This window comes from Phyllobates terribilis, unplaced genomic scaffold, assembly GCF_046119375.1.
Source record: "Phyllobates terribilis strain yellow unplaced genomic scaffold, ASM4611937v1 Scaffold_71__1_contigs__length_7168151, whole genome shotgun sequence".
Classification (NCBI taxonomy): Eukaryota; Metazoa; Chordata; class Amphibia; order Anura; family Dendrobatidae; genus Phyllobates; species Phyllobates terribilis.
In genome coordinates this window covers 1195713-1222114 of record NW_027362831.1, presented here as the reverse complement: position 1 = coordinate 1222114, position 26402 = coordinate 1195713, and positions in this window count along the sequence as shown.

The window sequence follows — 26402 nt, the reverse complement described above, 5'->3', positions numbered from 1 at the left end:
ACCGCACTGTTCAGGTTAGCCCCATCCATACCATTGTCCTGAGACTGTGTGCACATCTCTGTGTCACTGCTGATTTCCATCAGATACAGACTCCTCCCCTTTGTATACTGCACTGCACAGGTTAGTCCCATCCATACCATTGTCCTGAGACTGTGTGCACATCTCTGTGTCACTGCTGATTTCCATCAGATACAGACTCCTCCCCTTTGTATACTGCACTGCTCAGGTTAGTCCCATCCATACCATTGTCCTGAGACTGTGCGCACATCTCTGTGTCACTGCTGATTTCCATCAGATACAGACTCCTCCCCTTTGTATACTGCACTGCTCAGGTTAGTCCCATCCATACCATTGTCCTGAGACTGTGCGCACATCTCTGTGTCACTGCTGATTTCCATCAGATACAGACTCCTCCCCTTTGTATACTGCACTGCTCAGGTTAGCCCCATCCATACCTCTGTCCTGAGACTGTGTGCACATCTCTGTATCACTGCTGATTTCCATCAGATACAGACTCCTCCCCTTTGTATACCGCACTGTTCAGGTTAGTCCCATCCATACCATTGTCCTGAGACTGTGCGCACATCTCTGTGTCACTGCTGATTTCCATCAGATACAGACTCCTCCCCTTTGTATACTGCACTGTTCAGGTTAGTCCCATCCATACCATTGTCCTGAGACTGTGTGCACATCTCTGTGTCACTGCTGATTTCCATCAGATACAGACTCCTCCCCTTTGTATACCGCACTGCTCAGGTTAGTCCCATCCATACCATTGTCCTGAGACTGTGCGCACATCTCTGTGTCACTGCTGATTTCCATCAGATACAGACTCCTCCCCTTTGTATACTGCACTGCTCAGGTTAGTCCCATCCATACCATTGTCCTGAGACTGTGTGCACATCTCTGTGTCACTGCTGATTTCCATCAGATACAGACTCCTCCCCTTTGTATACCGCACTGCTCAGGTTAGTCCCATCCATACCATTGTCCTGAGACTGTGCGCACATCTCTGTGTCACTGCTGATTTCCATCAGATACAGACTCCTCCCCTTTGTTTACTGCACTGCTCAGGTTAGTCCCATCCATACCATTGTCCTGAGACTGTGCGCACATCTCTGTGTCACTGCTGATTTCCATCAGATACAGACTCCTCCCCTTTGTATACCGCACTGTTCAGGTTAGCCCCATCCATACCACAGTCCTGAGACTGTGTGCACATCTCTGTGTCACTGCTGATTTCCATCAGATACAGACTCCTCCCCTTTGTATACTGCACTGCTCAGGTTAGTCTCATCCATACCATTGTCCTGAGACTGTGTGCACATCTCTGTGTCACTGCTGATTTCCATCAGATACAGACTCCTCCCCTTTGTATACCGCACTGCTCAGGTTAGTCCCATCCATACCATTGTCCTGAGACTGTGCGCACATCTCTGTGTCACTGCTGATTTCCATCAGATACAGACTCCTCCCCTTTGTATACCGCACTGTTCAGGTTAGCCCCATCCATACCACAGTCCTGAGACTGTGTGCACATCTCTGAGTCACTGCTGATTTCCATCAGATACAGACTCCTCCCCTTTGTATACTGCACTGCTCAGGTTAGTCTCATCCATACCATTGTCCTGAGACTGTGTGCACATCTCTGTGTCACTGCTGATTTCCATCAGATACAGACTCCTCCCCTTTGTTACCGCACTGTTCAGGTTAGTCCCATCCATACCATTGTCCTGAGACTGTGCGCACATCTCTGTGTCACTGCTGATTTCCATCAGATACAGACTCCTCCCCTTTGTATACCGCACTGCTCAGGTTAGTCCCATCCATACCATTGTCCTGAGACTGTGTGCACATCTCTGTGTCGCTGCTGATTTCCATCAGATACAGACTCCTCCCCTTTGTATACCGCACTGTTCAGGTTAGTCCCATCCATACCATTGTCCTGAGACTGTGCGCACATCTCTGTGTCACTGCTGATTTCCATCAGATACAGACTCCTCCCCTTTGTATACTGCACTGCTCAGGTTAGTCTCATCCATACCATTGTCCTGAGACTGTGTGCACATCTCTGTGTCACTGCTGATTTCCATCAGATACAGACTCCTCCCCTTTGTATACTGCACTGCTCAGGTTAGTCTCATCCATACCATTGTCCTGAGACTGTGCGCACATCTGTGTGTCACTGCTGATTTCCATCAGATACAGACTCCTCCCCTTTGTATACCGCACTGCTCAGGTTAGTCCCATCCATACCATTGTCCTGAGACTGTGTGCACATCTCTGTGTCACTGCTGATTTCCATCAGATACAGACTCCTCCCCTTTGTATACTGCACTGTTCAGGTTAGTCCCATCCATACCATTGTCCTGAGACTGTGCGCACATCTCTGTGTCACTGCTGATTTCCATCAGATACAGACTCCTCCCCTTTGTATACCGCACTGCTCAGGTTAGTCCCATCCATACCATTGTCCTGAGACTGTGTGCACATCTCTGTGTCACTGCTGATTTCCATCAGATACAGACTCCTCCCCTTTGTATACTGCACTGTTCAGGTTAGTCCCATCCATACCATTGTCCTGAGACTGTGCGCACATCTCTGTGTCACTGCTGATTTCCATCAGATACAGACTCCTCCCCTTTGTATACCGCACTGCTCAGGTTAGTCCCATCCATACCATTGTCCTGAGACTGTGTGCACATCTCTGTGTCACTGCTGATTTCCATGAGATACAGACTCCTCCCCTTTGTATACTGCACTGCTCAGGTTAGTCTCATCCATACCATTGTCCTGAGACTGTGTGCACATCTCTGTGTCACTGCTGATTTCCATCAGATACAGACTCCTCCCCTTTGTATACCGCACTGCTCAGGTTAGTCCCATCCATACCATTGTCCTGAGACTGTGTGCACATCTCTGTGTCACTGCTGATTTCCATCAGATACAGACTCCTCCCCTTTGTATACTGCACTGTTCAGGTTAGTCCCATCCATACCATTGTCCTGAGACTGTGCGCACATCTCTGTGTCACTGCTGATTTCCATCAGATACAGACTCCTCCCCTTTGTATACTGCACTGCTCAGGTTAGTCCCATCCATACCATTGTCCTGAGACTGTGTGCACATCTCTGTGTCACTGCTGATTTCCATCAGATACAGACTCCTCCCCTTTGTATACTGCACTGTTCAGGTTAGTCCCATCCATACCATTGTCCTGAGACTGTGTGCACATCTCTGTGTCACTGCTGATTTCCATCAGATACAGACTCCTCCCCTTTGTATACTGCACTGCTCAGGTTAGTCCCATCCATACCATTGTCCTGAGACTGTGCGCACATCTCTGTGTCACTGCTGATTTCCATCAGATACAGACTCCTCCCCTTTGTATACCGCACTGCTCAGGTTAGTCCCATCCATACCATTGTCCTGAGACTGTGCGCACATCTCTGTGTCACTGCTGATTTCCATCAGATACAGACTCCTCCCCTTTGTATACTGCACTGCTCAGGTTAGTCCCATCCATACCATTGTCCTGAGACTGTGCGCACATCTCTGTGTCACTGCTGATTTCCATCAGATACAGACTCCTCCCCTTTGTATACCGCACTGCTCAGGTTAGCCCCATCCATACCACTGTCCTGAGACTGTGTGCACATCTCTGTGTCACTGCTGATTTCCATCAGATACAGACTCCTCCCCTTTGTATACCGCACTGTTCAGGTTAGTCCCATCCATACCATTGTCCTGAGACTGTGCGCACATCTCTGTGTCACTGCTGATTTCCATCAGATACAGACTCCTCCCCTTTGTATACCGCACTGCTCAGGTTAGTCCCATCCATACCATTGTCCTGAGACTGTGTGCACATCTCTGTGTCGCTGCTGATTTCCATCAGATACAGACTCCTCCCCTTTGTATACCGCACTGTTCAGGTTAGTCCCATCCATACCATTGTCCTGAGACTGTGCGCACATCTCTGTGTCACTGCTGATTTCCATCAGATACAGACTCCTCCCCTTTGTATACCGCACTGTTCAGGTTAGTCCCATCCATACCATTGTCCTGAGACTGTGTGCACATCTCTGTGTCACTGCTGATTTCCATCAGATACAGACTCCTCCCCTTTGTATACCGCACTGTTCAGGTTAGTCCCATCCATACCATTGTCCTGAGACTGTGTGCACATCTCTGTGTCACTGCTGATTTCCATCAGATACAGACTCCTCCCCTTTGTATACTGCACTGTTCAGGTTAGTCCCATCCATACCATTGTCCTGAGACTGTGTGCACATCTCTGTGTCACTGCTGATTTCCATCAGATACAGACTCCTCCCCTTTGTATACTGCACTGTTCAGGTTAGTCCCATCCATACCATTGTCCTGAGACTGTGTGCACATCTCTGTGTCACTGCTGATTTCCATCAGATACAGACTCCTCCCCTTTGTATACTGCACTGCTCAGGTTAGTCCCATCCATACCATTGTCCTGAGACTGTGCGCACATCTCTGTGTCACTGCTGATTTCCATCAGATACAGACTCCTCCCCTTTGTATACTGCACTGCTCAGGTTAGTCCCATCCATACCATTGTCCTGAGACTGTGCGCACATCTCTGTGTCACTGCTGATTTCCATCAGATACAGACTCCTCCCCTTTGTATACTGCACTGTTCAGGTTAGTCCCATCCATACCATTGTCCTGAGACTGTGCGCACATCTCTGTGTCACTGCTGATTTCCATCAGATACAGACTCCTCCCCTTTGTATACCGCACTGCTCAGGTTAGCCCCATCCATACCATTGTCCTGAGACTGTGCGCACATCTCTGTGTCACTGCTGATTTCCATCAGATACAGACTCCTCCCCTTTGTATACCGCACTGTTCAGGTTAGCCCCATCCATACCATTGTCCTGAGACTGTGTGCACATCTCTGTGTCACTGCTGATTTCCATCAGATACAGACTCCTCCCCTTTGTATACTGCACTGTTCAGGTTAGTCCCATACATACCATTGTCCTGAGACTGTGCGCACATCTCTGTGTCACTGCTGATTTCCATCAGATACAGACTCCTCCCCTTTGTATACTGCACTGTTCAGGTTAGTCCCATCCATACCATTGTCCTGAGACTGTGTGCACATCTCTGTGTCACTGCTGATTTCCATCAGATACAGACTCCTCCCCTTTGTATACCGCACTGCTCAGGTTAGCCCCATCCATACCATTGTCCTCAGACTGTGCGCACATCTCTGTGTCACTGCTGATTTCCATCAGATACAGACTCCTCCCCTTTGTATACCGCACTGTTCAGGTTAGCCCCATCCATACCATTGTCCTGAGACTGTGTGCACATCTCTGTGTCACTGCTGATTTCCATCAGATACAGACTCCTCCCCTTTGTATACCGCACTGCTCAGGTTAGCCCCATCCATACCATTGTCCTGAGACTGTGCGCACATCTCTGTGTCACTGCTGATTTCCATCAGATACAGACTCCTCCCCTTTGTATACCGCACTGTTCAGGTTAGCCCCATCCATACCATTGTCCTGAGACTGTGTGCACATCTCTGTGTCACTGCTGATTTCCATCAGATACAGACTCCTCCCCTTTGTATACTGCACTGCACAGGTTAGTCCCATCCATACCATTGTCCTGAGACTGTGTGCACATCTCTGTGTCACTGCTGATTTCCATCAGATACAGACTCCTCCCCTTTGTATACCGCACTGCTCAGGTTAGTCCCATCCATACCATTGTCCTGAGACTGTGCGCACATCTCTGTATCACTGCTGATTTCCATCAGATACAGACTCCTCCCCTTTGTATACCGCACTGCTCAGGTTAGTCCCATCCATACCATTGTCCTGAGACTGTGTGCACATCTCTGTGTCACTGCTGATTTCCATCAGATACAGACTCCTCCCCTTTGTATACCGCACTGCTCAGGTTAGTCCCATCCATACCATTGTCCTGAGACTGTGCGCACATCTCTGTGTCACTGCTGATTTCCATCAGATACAGACTCCTCCCCTTTGTATACCGCACTGCTCAGGTTAGCCCCATCCATACCACTGTCCTGAGACTGTGTGCACATCTCTGTATCACTGCTGATTTCCATCAGATACAGACTCCTCCCCTTTGTATACCGCACTGCTCAGGTTAGTCCCATCCATACCATTGTCCTGAGACTGTGTGCACATCTCTGTGTCACTGCTGATTTCCATCAGATACAGACTCCTCCCCTTTGTACACCGCACTGCTCAGGTTAGTCCCATCCATACCATTGTCCTGAGACTGTGCGCACATCTCTGTGTCACTGCTGATTTCCATCAGATACAGACTCCTCCCCTTTGTATACTGCACTGCTCAGGTTAGTCCCATCCATACCATTGTCCTGAGACTGTGCACACATCTCTGTGTCACTGCTGATTTCCATCAGATACAGACTCCTCCCCTTTGTATACCGCACTGCTCAGGTTAGCCCCATCCATACCATTGTCCTGAGACTGTGTGCACATCTCTGTGTCACTGCTGATTTCCATCAGATACAGACTCCTCCCCTTTGTATACTGCACTGCTCAGGTTAGTCCCATCCATACCATTGTCCTGAGACTGTGCGCACATCTCTGTGTCACTGCTGATTTCCATCAGATACAGACTCCTCCCCTTTGTATACTGCACTGCTCAGGTTAGTCCCATCCATACCACTGTCCTGAGACTGTGTGCACATCTCTGTGTCACTGCTGATTTCCATCAGATACAGACTCCTCCCCTTTGTATACCGCACTGTTCAGGTTAGTCCCATCCATACCATTGTCCTGAGACTGTGCGCACATCTCTGTGTCACTGCTGATTTCCATCAGATACAGACTCCTCCCCTTTGTATACCGCACTGCTCAGGTTAGTCCCATCCATACCATTGTCCTGAGACTGTGTGCACATCTCTGTATCACTGCTGATTTCCATCAGATACAGACTCCTCCCCTTTGTATACCGCACTGTTCAGGTTAGTCCCATCCATACCATTGTCCTGAGACTGTGCGCACATCTCTGTGTCACTGCTGATTTCCATCAGATACAGACTCCTCCCCTTTGTATACTGCACTGTTCAGGTTAGTCCCATCCATACCATTGTCCTGAGACTGTGTGCACATCTCTGTGTCACTGCTGATTTCCATTAGATACAGACTCCTCCCCTTTGTATACCGCAGTGCTCAGGTTAGTCCCATCCATACCATTGTCCTGAGACTGTGTGCACATCTCTGTGTCACTGCTGATTTCCATCAGATACAGACTCCTCCCCTTTGTATACCGCACTGCTCAGGTTAGTCCCATCCATACCATTGTCCTGAGACTGTGTGCACATCTCTGTGTCACTGCTGATTTCCTTCAGATACAGACTCCTCCCCTTTGTATACCGCACTGCTCAGATTAGTCCCATCCATACCATTGTCCTGAGACTGTGCGCACATCTCTGTGTTGCTGCTGATTTCCATCAGATACAGACTCCTCCCCTTTGTATACTGCACTGCTCAGGTTAGTCCCATCCATACCATTGTCCTGAGACTGTGTGCACATCCCTGTGTCACTGCTGATTTTCATCAGACACAGACTCCTCCCCTTTGTATACTGCACTGCACAGGTTAGTCCCATCCATACCATTGTCCTGAGACTGTGCGCACATCTCTGTGTCACTGCTGATTTCCATCAGATACAGACTCCTCCCCTTTGTATACTGCACTGCACAGGTTAGTCCCATCCATACCATTGTCCTGAGACTGTGCGCACATCTCTGTGTCACTGCTGATTTCCATCAAATACAGACTCCTCCCCTTTGTATACCGCACTGCTCAGGTTAGTCCCATCCATACCATTGTCCTGAGACTGTGTGCACATCTCTGTGTCACTGCTGATTTCCATCAGATACAGACTCCCCCCCTTTGTATACTGCACTGCTCAGGTTAGTCCCATCCATACCATTGTATTGAAACTGTGTGCACATCTCTGTGTCACTGCTGATTTCCATCAGATACAGACTCCTCCCCTTTGTATACCGCACTGCTCAGGTTAGCCCCATCCATACCATTGTCCTGAGACTGTGCGCACATCTCTGTGTCACTGCTGATTTCCATCAGATACAGACTCCTCCCCTTTGTATACCGCACTGCTCAGGTTAGCCCCATCCATACCATTGTCCTGAGACTGTGCGCACATCTCTGTGTCACTGCTGATTTCCATCAGATACAGACTCCTCCCCTTTGTATACCGCACTGCTCAGGTTAGTCCCATCCATACCATTGTCCTGAGACTGTGTGCACATCTCTGTGTCACTGCTGATTTCCATCAGATACAGACTCCTCCCCTTTGTATACTGCACTGCTCAGGTTAGTCCCATCCATACCATTGTCCTGAGACTGTGCGCACATCTCTGTGTCACTGCTGATTTCCATCAGATACAGACTCCTCCCCTTTGTATACTGCACTGTTCAGGTTAGTCCCATCCATACCATTGTCCTGAGACTGTGCGCACATCTCTGTGTCACTGCTGATTTCCATCAGATACAGACTCCCCCCCTTTGTATACCGCACTGCTCAGGTTAGTCCCATCCATACCATTGTCCTGAGACTGTGTGCACATCTCTGTGTCACTGCTGATTTCCATCAGATACAGACTCCTCCCCTTTGTATACCGCACTGCTCAGGTTAGCCCCATCCATACCATTGTCCTGAGACTGTGTGCACATCTCTGTGTCACTGCTGATTTCCATCAGATACAGACTCCTCCCCTTTGTATACCGCACTGCTCAGGTTAGCCCCATCCATACCATTGTCCTGAGACTGTGTGCACATCTCTGTGTCACTGCTGATTTCCATCAGATACAGACTCCTCCCCTTTGTATACCGCACTGCTCAGGTTAGTCCCATCCATACCATTGTATTGAAACTGTGTGCACATCTCTGTGTCACTGCTGATTTCCATCAGATACAGACTCCTCCCCTTTGTATACTGCACTGCTCAGGTTAGTCCCATCCATACCATTGTCCTGAGACTGTGTGCACATCTCTGTGTCACTGCTGATTTCCATCAGATACAGACTCCTCCCCTTTGAATACTGCACTGCTCAGGTTAGTCCCATCCATACCATTGTCCTGAGACTGTGTGCACATCTCTGTGTCACTGCTGATTTCCATCATATACAGACTCCTCCCCTTTGTATACCGCACTGCTCAGGTTAGTCCCATCCATACCATTGTCCTGAGACTGTGTGCACATCTCTGTGTCACTGCTGATTTCCATCAGATACAGACTCCTCCCCTTTGTATACCGCACTGCTCAGGTTAGTCCCATCCATACCATTGTCCTGAGACTGTGTGCACATCTCTGTGTCACTGCTGATTTCCATCAGATACAGACTCCTCCCCTTTGTATACCACACTGCTCAGGTTAGCCCCATCCATACCATTGTCCTGAGACTGTGTGCACATCTCTGTGTCACTGCTAATTTCCATCAGATACAGACTCCTCCCTTTTGTATACTGCACTGCTCAGGTTAGTCCCATCCATACCATTGTCCTGAGACTGTGTGCACATCTCTGTGTCACTGCTGATTTCCATCAGATACAGACTCCTCCCCTTTGTATACCGCACTGTTCAGGTTAGTCCCATCCATACCATTGTCCTGAGACTGTGTGCACATCTCTGTGTCACTGCTGATTTCCATCAGATACAGACTCCTCCCCTTTGTATACTGCACTGCTCAGGTTAGTCCCATCCATACCATTGTCCTGAGACTGTGTGCACATCTCTGTGTCACTGCTGATTTCCATCAGATACAGACTCCTCCCCTTTGTATAATGCACTGCACAGGTTAGTCCCATCCATACCATTGTCCTGAGACTGTGCGCACATCTCTGTGTCACTGCTGATTTCCATCAGATACAGACTCCTCCCCTTTGTATACTGCACTGCTCAGGTTAGTCCCATCCATACCATTGTCCTGAGACTGTGCGCACATCTCTGTGTCACTGCTGATTTCCATCAGATACAGACTCCTCCCCTTTGTATACCGCACTGCTCAGGTTAGTCCCATCCATACCATTGTCCTGAGACTGTGTGCACATCTCTGTGTCACTGCTGATTTCCATCAGATACAGACTCCTCCCCTTTGTATACCGCAGTGCTCAGGTTAGTCCCATCCATACCATTGTCCTGAGACTGTGCGCACATCTCTGTGTCACTGCTGATTTCCATCAGATACAGACTCCTCCCCTTTGTATACCGCACTGCTCAGGTTAGTCCCATCCATACCATTGTCCTGAGACTGTGTGCACATCTCTGTGTCACTGCTGATTTCCATCAGATACAGACTCCTCCCCTTTGTATACCGCAGTGCTCAGGTTAGTCCCATCCATACCATTGTCCTGAGACTGTGTGCACATCTCTGTGTCACTGCTGATTTCCATCAGATACAGACTCCTCCCCTTTGTATACTGCACTGCTCAGGTTAGTCCCATCCATACCATTGTCCTGAGACTGTGTGCACATCTCTGTGTCGCTGCTGATTTCCATCAGATACAGACTCCTCCCCTTTGTATACCGCACTGTTCAGGTTAGTCCCATCCATACCATTGTCCTGAGACTGTGCGCACATCTCTGTGTCACTGCTGATTTCCATCAGAAACAGACTCCTCCCCTTTGTATACTGCACTGCTCAGGTTAGTCCCATCCATACCATTGTCCTGAGACTGTGTGCACATCTCTGTGTCACTGCTGATTTCCATCAGATACAGACTCCTCCCCTTTGTATACTGCACTGCTCAGGTTAGTCCCATCCATACCATTGTCCTGAGACTGTGTGCACATCTCAGTGTCACTGCTGATTTCCATCAGATACAGACTCCTCCCCTTTGTATACCGCACTGCTCAGGTTAGTCTCATCCATACCATTGTCCTGAGACTGTGCGCACATCTGTGTGTCACTGCTGATTTCCATCAGATACAGACTCCTCCCCTTTGTATACCGCACTGCTCAGGTTAGTCCCATCCATACCATTGTCCTGAGACTGTGTGCACATCTCTGTGTCACTGCTGATTTCCATCAGATACAGACTCCTCCCCTTTGTATACCGCACTGCTCAGGTTAGTCCCATCCATACCATTGTCCTGAGACTGTGTGCACATCTCTGTGTCACTGCTGATTTCCATCAGATACAGACTCCTCCCCTTTGTATACTGCACTGCTCAGGTTAGTCCCATCCATACCATTGTCCTGAGACTGTGCGCACATCTCTGTGTCACTGCTGATTTCCATCAGATACAGACTCCTCCCCTTTGTATACCGCACTGCTCAGGTTAGTCCCATCCATACCATTGTCCTGAGACTGTGCCCACATCTCTGTGTCACTGCTGATTTCCATCAGATACAGACTCCTCCCCTTTGTATACCGCAGTGCTCAGGTTAGTCCCATCCATACCATTGTCCTGAGACTGTGTGCACATCTCTGTGTCACTGCTGATTTCCATCAGATACAGACTCCTCCCCTTTGTATACCGCAGTGCTCAGGTTAGTCCCATCCATACCATTGTCCTGAGACTGTGTGCACATCTCTGTGTCACTGCTGATTTCCATCAGATACAGACTCCTCCCCTTTGTATACTGCACTGCTCAGGTTAGTCCCATCCATACCATTGTCCTGAGACTGTGTGCACATCTCTGTGTCGCTGCTGATTTCCATCAGATACAGACTCCTCCCCTTTGTATACCGCAGTGCTCAGGTTAGTCCCATCCATACCATTGTCCTGAGACTGTGTGCACATCTCTGTGTCACTGCTGATTTCCATCAGATACAGACTCCTCCCCTTTGTATACCGCACTGCTCAGGTTAGTCCCATCCATACCATTGTCCTGAGACTGTGCGCACATCTCTGTGTCACTGCTGATTTCCATCAGATACAGACTCCTCCCCTTTGTATACTGCACTGTTCAGGTTAGTCCCATCCATACCATTGTCCTGAGACTGTGTGCACATCTCTGTGTCACTGCTGATTTCCATCAGATACAGACTCCTCCCCTTTGTATACCGCACTGCTCAGGTTAGTCCCATCCATACCATTGTCCTGAGACTGTGTGCACATCTCTGTGTCGCTGCTGATTTCCATCAGATACAGACTCCTCCCCTTTGTATACTGCACTGCTCAGGTTAGTCCCATCCATACCATTGTCCTGAGACTGTGCGCACATCTCTGTGTCACTGCTGATTTCCATCAGAAACAGACTCCTCCCCTTTGTATACTGCACTGCTCAGGTTATTCCCATCCATACCATTGTCCTGAGACTGTGTGCACATCTCTGTGTCACTGCTGATTTCCATCAGATACAGACTCCTCCCCTTTGTATACTGCACTGCTCAGGTTAGTCCCATCCATACCATTGTCCTGAGACTGTGTGCACATCTCTGTGTCACTGCTGATTTCCATCAGATACAGACTCCTCCCCTTTGTATACCGCACTGCTCAGGTTAGTCTCATCCATACCATTGTCCTGAGACTGTGCGCACATCTGTGTGTCACTGCTGATTTCCATCAGATACAGACTCCTCCCCTTTGTATACCGCACTGCTCAGGTTAGTCCCATCCATACCATTGTCCTGAGACTGTGTGCACATCTCTGTGTCACTGCTGATTTCCATCAGATACAGACTCCTCCCCTTTGTATACCGCACTGCTCAGGTTAGTCCCATCCATACCATTGTCCTGAGACTGTGTGCACATCTCTGTGTCACTGCTGATTTCCATCAGATACAGACTCCTCCCCTTTGTATACTGCACTGTTCAGGTTAGTCCCATCCATACCATTGTCCTGAGACTGTGCGCACATCTCTGTGTCACTGCTGATTTCCATCAGATACAGACTCCTCCCCTTTGTATACCGCACTGCTCAGGTTAGTCCCATCCATACCATTGTCCTGAGACTGTGCGCACATCTCTGTGTCACTGCTGATTTCCATCAGATACAGACTCCTCCCCTTTGTATACTGCACTGCTCAGGTTAGTCCCATCCATACCATTGTCCTGAGACTGTGCGCACATCTCTGTGTCACTGCTGATTTCCATCAGATACAGACTCCTCCCCTTTGTATACTGCACTGCTCAGGTTAGTCCCATCCATACCATTGTCCTGAGACTGTGCGCACATCTCTGTGTCACTGCTGATTTCCATCAGATACAGACTCCTCCCCTTTGTATACTGCACTGCTCAGGTTAGTCCCATCCATACCATTGTCCTGAGACTGTGTGCACATCTCTGTGTCACTGCTGATTTCCATCAGATACAGACTCCTCCCCTTTGTATAATGCACTGCTCAGGTTAGTCCCATCCATACCATTGTCCTGAGACTGTGCGCACATCTCTGTGTCACTGCTGATTTCCATCAGATACAGACTCCTCCCCTTTGTATACTGCACTGTTCAGGTTAGTCCCATCCATACCATTGTCCTGAGACTGTGCGCACATCTCTGTGTCACTGCTGATTTCCATCAGATACAGACTCCTCCCCTTTGTATACTGCACTGTTCAGGTTAGTCCCATCTATACCACTGTACTGAGACTGTGCGCACATCTCTGTATCACTGCTGATTTCCATCAGATACAGACTCCTCCCCTTTGTATACTGCACTGCTCAGGTTAGCCCCATCCATACCATTGTCCTGAGACTGTGTGCACATCTCTGTGTCACTGCTGATTTCCATCAGATACAGACTCCTCCCCTTTGTATACCGCACTGCTCAGGTTAGCCCCATCCATACCATTGTCCTGAGACTGTGTGCACATCTCTGTGTCACTGCTGATTTCCATCAGATACAGACTCCTCCCCTTTGTATACCGCATTGTTCAGGTTAGCCCCATCCATACCATTGTCCTGAGACTGTGTGCACATCTCTGTGTCACTGCTGATTTCCATCAGATACAGACTCCTCCCCTTTGTATACTGCACTGCACAGGTTAGTCCCATCCATACCATTGTCCTGAGACTGTGTGCACATCTCTGTGTCACTGCTGATTTCCATCAGATACAGACTCCTCCCCTTTGTATACCGCACTGCTCAGGTTAGTCCCATCCATACCATTGTCCTGAGACTGTGCGCACATCTCTGTGTCACTGCTGATTTCCATCAGATACAGACTCCACCCCTTTGTATACTGCACTGCTCAGGTTAGTCCCATCCATACCATTGTCCTGAGACTGTGCGCACATCTCTGAGTCACTGCTGATTTCCATCAGATACAGACTCCTCCCCTTTGTATACCGCACTGCTCAGGTTAGCCCCATCCATACCACTGTCCTGAGACTGTGCGCACATCTCTGTGTCACTGCTGATTTCCATCAGATACAGACTCCTCCCCTTTGTATACCGCACTGTTCAGGTTAGTCCCATCCATACCATTGTCCTGAGACTGTGCGCACATCTCTGTGTCACTGCTGATTTCCATCAGATACAGACTCCTCCCCTTTGTATACTGCACTGTTCAGGTTAGTCCCATCCATACCATTGTCCTGAGACTGTGTGCACATCTCTGTGTCACTGCTGATTTCCATCAGATACAGACTCCTCCCCTTTGTATACCGCACTGCTCAGGTTATTCCCATCCATACCATTGTCCTGAGACTGTGTGCACATCTCTGTGTCACTGCTGATTTCCATCAGATACAGACTCCTCCCCTTTGTATACCGCACTGTTCAGGTTAGTCCCATCCATACCATTGTCCTGAGACTGTGTGCACATCTCTGTGTCACTGCTGATTTCCATCAGATACAGACTCCTCCCCTTTGTATACTGCACTGCTCAGGTTAGTCCCATCCATACCATTGTCCTGAGACTGTGCGCACATCTCTGTGTCACTGCTGATTTCCATCAGATACAGACTCCTCCCCTTTGTATACTGCACTACTCAGGTTAGTCCCATCCATACCATTGTCCTGAGACTGTGTGCACATCTCTGTGTCACTGCTGATTTCCATCAGATACAGACTCCTCCCCTTTGTATACCGCACTGCTCAGGTTAGTCCCATCCATACCATTGTCCTGAGACTGTGCGCACATCTCTGTGTCACTGCTGATTTCCATCAGATACAGACTCCTCCCCTTTGTATACTGCACTGCTCAGGTTAGTCCCATCCATACCATTGTCCTGAGACTGTGCGCACATCTCTGTGTCACTGCTGATTTCCATCAGATACAGACTCCTCCCCTTTGTATACCGCACTGCTCAGGTTAGCCCCATCCATACCATTGTCCTGAGACTGTGCGCACATCTCTGTGTCACTGCTGATTTCCATCAGATACAGACTCCTCCCCTTTGTATACCGCACTGCTCAGGTTAGCCCCATCCATACCACTGTCCTGAGACTGTGTGCACATCTCTGTGTCACTGCTGATTTCCATCAGATACAGACTCCTCCCCTTTGTATACCGCAGTGCTCAGGTTAGTCCCATCCATACCATTGTCCTGAGACTGTGTGCACATCTCTGTGTCACTGCTGATTTCCATCAGATACAGACTCCTCCCCTTTGTATACTGCACTGCTCAGGTTAGTCCCATCCATACCATTGTCCTAAGACTGTGCGCACATCTCTGTGTCACTGCTGATTTCCATCAGATACAGACTCCTCCCCTTTGTATACCGCACTGCTCAGGTTAGTCCCATCCATACCATTGTCCTGAGACTGTGTGCACATCTCTGTGTCACTGCTGATTTCCATCAGATACAGACTCCTCCCCTTTGTATACCGCACTGCTCAGGTTAGTCCCATCCATACCATTGTCCTGAGACTGTGTGCACATCTCTGTGTCACTGCTGATTTCCATCAGATACAGACTCCTCCCCTTTGTATACCGCACTGCTCAGGTTAGCCCCATCCATACCATTGTCCTGAGACTGTGTGCACATCTCTGTGTTGCTGCTGATTTCCATCAGATACAGACTCCTCCCCTTTGTATACTGCACTGTTCAGGTTAGTCCCATCCATACCATTGTCCTGAGACTGTGCGCACATCACTGTGTTGCTGCTGATTTCCATCAGATACAGACTCCTCCCCTTTGTATAATGCACTGCTCAGGTTAGCCCCATCCATACCATTGTCCTGAGACTGTGTGCACATCCCTGTGTCACTGCTGATTTTCATCAGACACAGACTCCTCCCCTTTGTATACTGCACTGCACAGGTTAGTCCCATCCATACCATTGTCCTGAGACTGTGCGCACATCTCTGTGTCACTGCTGATTTCCATCAGATACAGACTCCTCCCCTTTGTATACTGCACTGCACAGGTTAGTCCCATCCATACCATTGTCCTGAGACTGTGTGCACATCTCTGTGTCACTGCTGATTTCCATCAGATACAGACTCCTCCCCTTTGTATACTGCACTGCTCAGGTTAGTCCCATCCATACCATTGTCCTGAGACTGTGTGCACATCTCTGTGTCACTGCTGATTTCCATCAGATACAGACTCCTCCCCTTTGTATACCGCACTGCTCAGGTTAGTCCCATCCATACCATTGTCCTGAGACTGTGTGCACATCTCTGTGTCACTGCTGATTTCCATCAGATACAGACTCCTCCCCTTTGTATACTGCACTGCTCAGGTTAGTCCCATCCATACCATTGTCCTGAGACTGTGTGCACATCTCTGTGTCACTGCTGATTTCCATCAGATACAGACTCCTCCCCTTTGTATACCGCACTGCTCAGGTTAGCCCCATCCATACCATTGTCCTGAGACTGTGCGCACATCTCTGTGTCACTGCTGATTTCCATCAGATACAGACTCCTCCCCTTTATATACCGCACTGCTCAGGTTAGTCCCATCCATACCATTGTCCTGAGACTGTGTGCACATCTCTGTGTCACTGCTGATTTCCATCAGATACAGACTCCTCCCCTTTGTATACCGCACTGCTCAGGTTAGTCCCATCCATACCATTGTCCTGAGACTGTGTGCACATCTCTGTGTCACTGCTGATTTCCATCAGATACAGACTCCTCCCCTTTGTATACTGCACTGTTCAGGTTAGCCCCATCCATACCATTGTCCTGAGACTGTGTGCACATCTCTGTGTCACTGCTGATTTCCATCAGATACAGACTCCTCCCCTTTGTATACCGCACTGCTCAGGTTAGTCCCATCCATACCATTGTATTGAGACTGTGTGCACATCTCTGTGTCACTGCTGATTTCCATCAGATACAGACTCCTCCCCTTTGTATACTGCACTGCTCAGGTTAGTCCCATCCATACCATTGTCCTGAGATTGTGTGCACATCTCTGTGTCACTGCTGATTTCCATCAGATACAGACTCCTCCCCTTTGTATACCGCACTGCTCAGGTTAGTCCCATCCATACCATTGTCCTGAGACTGTGCGCACATCTCTGTGTCACTGCTGATTTCCATCAGATACAGACTCCTCCCCTTTGTATACCGCACTGCTCAGGTTAGTCCCATCCATACCATTGTCCTGAGACTGTGTGCACATCTCTGTGTCACTGCTGATTTCCATCAGATACAGACTCCTCCCCTTTGTATACTGCACTGTTCAGGTTAGCCCCATCCATACCATTGTCCTGAGACTGTGTGCACATCTCTGTGTCACTGCTGATTTCCATCAGATACAGACTCCTCCCCTTTGTATACCGCACTGCTCAGGTTAGTCCCATCCATACCATTGTATTGAGACTGTGTGCACATCTCTGTGTCGCTGCTGATTTCCATCAGATACAGACTCCTTCCCTCTGTATACTGCACTGCTCAGGTTAGTCCCATCCATACCATTGTCCTGAGATTGTGTGCACATCTCTGTGTCACTGCTGATTTCCATCAGATACAGACTCCTCCCCTTTGTATACCGCACTGCTCAGGTTAGCCCCATCCATACCATTGTCCTGAGACTGTGTGCACATCTCTGTGTCACTGCTGATTTCCATCAGATACAGACTCCTCCCCTTTGTATACTGCACTGCTCAGGTTAGTCCCATCCATACCATTGTCCTGAGACTGTGCGCACATCTCTGTGTCACTGCTGATTTCCTTCAGATACAGACTCCTCCCCTTTGTATACCGCACTGCTCAGGTTAGTCCCATCCATACCATTGTCCTGAGACTGTGCGCACATCTCTGTGTTGCTGCTGATTTCCATCAGATACAGACTCCTCCCCTTTGTATAATGCACTGCTCAGGTTAGCCCCATCCATACCATTGTCCTGAGACTGTGTGCACATCCCTGTGTCACTGCTGATTTTCATCAGACACAGACACCTCCCCTTTGTATACTGCACTGCACAGGTTAGTACCATCCATACCATTGTCCTGAGACTGTGTGCACATCTGTGTGTCACTGCTGATTTCCATCAGATACAGACTCCTCCCCTTTGTATACTGCACTGTTCAGGTTAGTCCCATCCATACCATTGTCCTGAGACTGTGCGCACATCTCTGTGTCACTGCTGATTTCCATCAGATACAGACTCCTCCCCTTTGTATACTGCACTGCACAGGTTAGTCCCATCCATACCATTGTCCTGAGACTGTGTGCACATCTCTGTGTCACTGCTGATTTCCATCAGATACAGACTCCTCCCCTTTGTATACCGCACTGCTCAGGTTAGTCCCATCCATACCATTGTCCTGAGACTGTGTGCACATCTCTGTGTCACTGCTGATTTCCATCAGATACAGACTCCTCCCCTTTGTATACCGCACTGCTCAGGTTAGTCCCATCCATACCATTGTCCTGAGACTGTGCGCACATCTCTGTGTCACTGCTGATTTCCATCAGATACAGACTCCTCCCCTTTGTATACTGCACTGCTCAGGTTAGCCCCATCCATACCATTGTCCTGAGACTGTGTGCACATCTCTGTGTCACGGCTGATTTCCATCAGATACAGACTCCTCCCCTTTGTATACTGCACTGCTCAGGTTAGCCCCATCCATACCATTGTCCTGAGACTGTGTGCACATCTCTGTGTCACTGCTGATTTCCATCAGATACAGACTCCTCCCCTTTGTATACCGCACTGCTCAGGTTAGCCCCATCCATACCATTGTCCTGAGACTGTGTGCACATCTCTGTGTCACTGCTGATTTCCATCAGATACAGACTCCTCCCCTTTGTATACCGCACTGCTCAGGTTAGTCCCATCCATACCATTGTCCTGAGACTGTGCGCACATCTCTGTGTCATTGCTGATTTCCATCAGATACAGACTCCTCCCCTTTGTATACTGCACTGCTCAGGTTAGTCCCATCCATACCATTGTCCGGAGACTGTGCGCACATCTCTGTGTCACTGCTGATTTCCATCAGATACAGACTCCTCCCCTTTGTATACCGCACTGCTCAGGTTAGTCCCATCCATACCATTGTCCTGAGACTGTGCGCACATCTCTGTGTCACTGCTGATTTCCATCAGATACAGACTCCTCCCCTTTGTATACCGCACTGCTCAGGTTAGTCCCATCCATACCATTGTCCTGAGACTGTGCACACATCTCTGTGTCACTGCTGATTTCCATCAGATACAGACTCCTCCCCTTTGTATACTGCACTGCTCAGGTTAGTCCCATCCATACCATTGTCCTGAGACTGTGTGCACATCTCTGTGTCACTGCTGATTTCCATCAGATACAGACTCCTCCCCTTTGTATACCGCACTGCTCAGGTTAGTCCCATCCATACCATTGTCCTGAGACTGTGCCCACATCTCTGTGTCACTGCTGATTTCCATCAGATACAGACTCCTCCCCTTTGTATACCGCACTGCTCAGGTTAGTCCCATCCATACCATTGTCCTGAGACTGTGTGCACATCTCTGTGTCACTGCTGATTTCCATCAGATACAGACTCCTCCCCTTTGTATACTGCACTGCTCAGGTTAGTCCCATCCATACCATTGTCCTGAGACTGTGCGCACATCTCTGTGTCACTGCTGATTTCCATCAGATACAGACTCCTCCCCTTTGTATACCGCACTGCTCAGGTTAGCCCCATCCATACCATTGTCCTGAGACTGTGTGCACATCTCTGTGTCACTGCTGATTTCCATCAGATACAGACTCCTCCCCTTTGTATACTGCACTGCTCAGGTTAGTCCCATCCATACCATTGTCCTGAGACTGTGTGCACATCTCTGTGTCACTGCTGATTTCCATCAGATACAGACTCCTCCCCTTTGTATACCGCACTGCTCAGGTTAGTCCCATCCATACCATTGTCCTGAGACTGTGCGCACATCTCTGTGTCACTGCTGATTTCCATCAGATACAGACTCCTCCCCTTTGTATACCGCACTGCTCAGGTTAGTCCCATCCATACCATTGTATTGAGACTGTGTGCACATCTCTGTGTCACTGCTGATTTCCATCAGATACAGACTCCTCCCCTTTGTATACCGCACTGCTCAGGTTAGTCCCATCCATACCATTGTCCTGAGACTGTGTGCACATCTCTGTGTCACTGCTGATTTCCATCAGATACAGACTCCTCCCCTTTGTATACTGCACTGCTCAGGTTAGTCCCATCCATACCATTGTCCTGAGACTGTGCGCACATCTCTGTGTCACTGCTGATTTCCTTCAGATACAGACTCCTCCCCTTTGTATACTGCACTGTTCAGGTTAGTCCCATCCATACCATTGTCCTGAGACTGTGCACATCTCTGTGTCACTGCTGATTTCCATCAGATACAGACTCCTCCCCTTTGTATACCGCACTGCTCAGGTTAGTCCCATCCATACCATTGTCCTGAGACTGTGCACACATCTCTGTGTCACTGCTGATTTCCTTCAGATACAGACTCCTCCCCTTTGTATACTGCACTGCTCAGGTTAGCCCCATCCATACCATTGTCCTGAGACTGTGCGCACATCTCTGTGTTGCTGCTGATTTCCATCAGATACAGACTCCTCCCCTTTGTATAATGCACTGCTCAGGTTAGTCCCATCCATACCATTGTCCTGAGACTGTGCGCACATCTCTGTGTCACTGCTGATTTCCATCAGATACAGACTCCTCCCCTTTGTATACTGCACTGCTCAGGTTAGCCCCATCCATACCATTGTCCTGAGACTGTGTGCACATCTCTGTGTCACTGCTGATTTCCATCAGATACAGACTCCTCCCCTTTGTATACCGCACTGCTCAGGTTAGTCCCATCCATACCATTGTCCTGAGACTGTGTGCACATCTCTGTGTCACTGCTGATTTCCATCAGATACAGACTCCTCCCCTTTGTATAATGCACTGCTCAGGTTAGCCCCATCCATACCATTGTCCTGAGACTGTGTGCACATCTCTATGTCACTGCTGATTTCCATCAGATACAGACTCCTCCCCTTTGTATACTGCACTGCTCAGGTTAGCCCCATCCATACCATTGTCCTGAGACTGTGTGCACATCTCTGTGTCACTGCTGATTTCCATCAGATACAGACTCCTCCCCTTTGTATACCGCACTGCTCAGGTTAGTCCCATCCATACCATTGTCCTGAGACTGTGCGCACATCTCTGTGTTGCTGCTGATTTCCATCAGATACAGACTCCTCCCCTTTGTATAATGCACTGCTCAGGTTAGCCCCATCCATACCATTGTCCTGAGACTGTGTGCACATCTCTATGTCACTGCTGATTTCCATCAGATACAGACTCCTCCTCCTTGTATACTGCACTGTTCAGGTTAGCCCCATCCATACCATTGTCCTGAGACTGTGTGCACATCTCTGTGTCACTGCTGATTTCCATCAGATACAGACTCCTCCCCTTTGTATACTGCACTGCTCAGGTTAGTCCCATCCATACCATTGTCCTGAGACTGTGTGCACATCTCTGTGTCACTGCTGATTTCCATCAGATACAGACTCCTCCCCTTTGTATACTGCACTGCACAGGTTAGTCCCATCCATACCATTGTCCTGAGACTGTGTGCACATCTCTGTGTCACTGCTGATTTCCATCAGATACAGACTCCTCCCCTTTGTATACTGCACTGCACAGGTTAGTCCCATCCATACCATTGTCCTGAGACTGTGTGCACATCTCTGTGTCACTGCTGATTTCCATCAGATACAGACTCCTCCCCTTTGTATACCGCACTGCTCAGGTTAGTCCCATCCATACCATTGTCCTGAGACTGTGTGCACATCTCTGTGTCACTGCTGATTTCCATCAGATACAGACTCCTCCTCTTTGTATACTGCACTGTTCAGGTTAGCCCCATCCATACCATTGTCCTGAGACTGTGTGCACATCTCTGTGTCACTGCTGATTTCCATCAGATACAGACTCCTCCTCTTTGTATACTGCACTGTTCAGGTTAGCCCCATCCATACCATTGTCCTGAGACTGTGCGCACATCTCTGTGTCACTGCTGATTTCCATCAGATACAGACTCCTCCCCTTTGTATACTGCACTGCACAGGTTAGTCCCATCCATACCATTGTCCTGAGACTGTGTGCACATCTCTGTGTCACTGCTGATTTCCATCAGATACAGACTCCTCCCCTTTGTATAATGCACTGCTCAGGTTAGCCCCATCCATACCATTGTCCTGAGACTGTGTGCACATCTCTGTGTCACTGCTGATTTCCATCAGATACAGACTCCTCCCCTTTGTATACCGCACTGTTCAGGTTAGTCCCATCCATACCATTGTCCTGAGACTGTATGCACATCTCTATGTCACTGCTGATTTCCATCAGATACAGACTCCTCCTCTTTGTATACTGCACTGTTCAGGTTAGCCCCATCCATACCATTGTCCTGAGACTGTGTGCACATCTCTGTGTCACTGCTGATTTCCATCAGATACAGACTCCTCCCCTTTGTATACTGCACTGCACAGGTTAGTCCCATCCATACCATTGTCCTGAGACTGTGTGCACATCTCTGTGTCACTGCTGATTTCCATCAGATACAGACTCCTCCCCTTTGTATACCGCACTGCTCAGGTTAGTCCCATCCATACCATTGTCCTGAGACTGTGTGCACATCTCTGTGTCACTGCTGATTTCCTTCAGATACAGACTCCTCCCCTTTGTATACCGCACTGCTCAGGTTAGTCCCATCCATACCATTGTCCTGAGACTGTGTGCACATCTCTGTGTCACGGGTGATTTCCATCAGATACAGACTCCTCCCCTTTGTATACTGCACTGCTCAGGTTAGCCCCATCCATACCATTGTCCTGAGACTGTGTGCACATCTCTGTGTCACTGCTGATTTCCATCAGATACAGACTCCTCCCCTTTGTATACCGCACTGCTCAGGTTAGCCCCATCCATACCATTGTCCTGAGACTGTGTGCACATCTCTGTGTCACTGCTGATTTCCATCAGATACAGACTCCTCCCCTTTGAATACCGCACTGCTCAGGTTAGTCCCATCCATACCATTGTCCTGAGACTGTGCGCACATCTCTGTGTCATTGCTGATTTCCATCAGATACAGACTCCTCCCCTTTGTATACTGCACTGCTCAGGTTAGTCCCATCCATACCATTGTCCTGAGACTGTGCACACATCTCTGTGTCACTGCTGATTTCCATCAGATACAGACTCCTCCCCTTTGTATACCGCACTGCTCAGGTTAGTCCCATCCATACCATTGTCCTGAGACTGTGCGCACATCTCTGTGTCACTGCTGATTTCCATCAGATACAGACTCCTCCCCTTTGTATACCGCACTGCTCAGGTTAGTCCCATCCATACCATTGTCCTGAGACTGTGCACACATCTCTGTGTCACTGCTGATTTCCATCAGATACAGACTCCTCCCCTTTGTATACCGCACTGCTCAGGTTAGTCCCATCCATACCATTGTCCTGAGACTGTGTGCACATCTCTGTGTCACTGCTGATTTCCATCAGATACAGACTCCTCCCCTTTGTATACTGCACTGCTCAGGTTAGTCCCATCCATACCATTGTCCTGAGACTGTGTGCACATCTCTGTGTCACTGCTGATTTCCATCAGATACAGACTCCTCCCCTTTGTATACTGCACTGCTCAGGTTAGTCCCATCCATACCATTGTCCTGAGACTGTGCGCACATCTCTGTGTCACTGCTGATTTCCATCAGATACAGACTCTTCCCCTTTGTATAATGCACTGCTCAGGTTAGTCCCATCCATACCATTGTCCTGAGACTGTGTGCACACATCTCTGTGTCACTGCTGATTTCCATCAGATACAGACTCCTCCCCTTTGTATACCGCACTGTTCAGGTTAGTCCCATCCATACCATTGTCCTGAGACTGTGCGCACATCTCTGTGTCACTGCTGATTTCCATCAGATACAGACTCCTCCCCTTTGTATACTGCACTGCTCAGGTTAGTCCCATCCATACCATTGTCCTGAGACTGTGTGCACACATCTCTGTGTCACTGCTGATTTCCATCAGATATAGACTCCTCCCCTTTGTATACTGCACTGTTCAGGTTAGTCCCATCCATACCATTGTCCTGAGACTGTGCGCACATCTCTGTGTCACTGCTGATTTCCATCAGATACAGACTCCTCCCCTTTGTATACCGCACTGCTCAGGTTAGTCCCATCCATACCATTGTCCTGAGACTGTGCGCACATCTCTGTGTCACTGCTGATTTCCATCAGATACAGACTCCTCCCCTTTGTATACCGCACTGCTCAGGTTAGTCCCATCCATACCATTGTCCTGAGACTGTGCGCACATCTCTGTGTCACTGCTGATTTCCATCAGATACAGACTCCTCCCCTTTGTATACTGCACTGCTCAGGTTAGTCCCATCCATACCATTGTCCTGAGACTGTGCGCACATCTCTGTGTTGCTGCTGATTTCCATCAGATACAGACTCCTCCCCTTTGTATAATGCACTGCTCACGTTAGCCCCATCCATACCATTGTCCTGAGACTGTGCGCACATCTCTGTGTCACTGCTGATTTCCATCAGATACAGACTCCTCCCCTTTGTATAATGCACTGCTCAGGTTAGCCCCATCCATACCATTGTCTTGAGACTGTGTGCACATCCCTGTGTCACTGCTGATTTTCATCAGACACAGAGTCCTCCCCTTTGTATACTGCACTGCTCAGGTTAGTCCCATCCATACCATTGTCCTGAGACTGTGCGCACATCTCTGTGTCACTGCTGATTTCCATCAGATACAGACTCCTCCCCTTTGTATACTGCACTGCACAGGTTAGTCCCATCCATACCATTGTCCTGAGACTGTGCGCACATCTCTGTGTCACTGCTGATTTCCATCAGATACAGACTCCTCCCCTTTGTATACTGCACTGCACAGGTTAGTCCCATCCATACCATTGTCCTGAGACTGTGCGCACATCTCTGTGTCACTGCTGATTTCCATCAGATACAGACTCCTCCCCTTTGTATACTGCACTGCTCAGGTTAGCCCCATCCATACCATTGTCCTGAGACTGTGTGCACATCTCTGTGTCACTGCTGATTTCCATCAGATACAGACTCCTCCCCTTTGTATACTGCACTGCTCAGGTTAGTCCCATCCATACCATTGTCCTGAGACTGTGTGCACATCCCTGTGTCACTGCTGATTTCCATCAGATACAGACTCCTCCCCTTTGTATACTGCACTGCTCAGGTTAGTCCCATCCATACCATTGTCCTGAGACTGTGCGCACATCTCTGTGTCACTGCTGATTTCCATCAGATACAGACTCCTCCCCTTTGTATAATGCACTGCTCAGGTTAGTCCATCCATACCATTGTCCTGAGACTGTGCGCACATCTCTGTGTCACTGCTGATTTCCATCAGATACAGACTCCTCCCCTTTGTATACCGCACTGCTCAGGTTAGTCCCATCCATACCATTGTCCTGAGACTGTGTGCACATCTCTGTGTCACTGCTGATTTCCATCAGATACAGACTCCTCCCCTTTGTATACTGCACTGCTCAGGTTAGTCCCATCCATACCATTGTCCTGAGACTGTGCGCACATCTCTGTGTCACTGCTGATTTCCATCAGATACAGACTCCTCCCCTTTGTATACTGCACTGCTCAGGTTAGTCCCATCCATACCATTGTCCTGAGACTGTGTGCACATCTCTGTGTCACTGCTGATTTCCATCAGATACAGAGTCCTCCCCTTTGTATACTGCACTGCTCAGGTTAGTCCCATCCATACCATTGTCCTGAGACTGTGCGCACATCTCTGTGTCACTGCTGATTTCCATCAGATACAAACTCCTCCCCTTTGTATACTGCACTGCACAGGTTAGTCCCATCCATACCATTGTCCTGAGACTGTGCGCACATCTCTGTGTCACTGCTGATTTCCATCAGATACAGACTCCTCCCCTTTGTATACTGCACT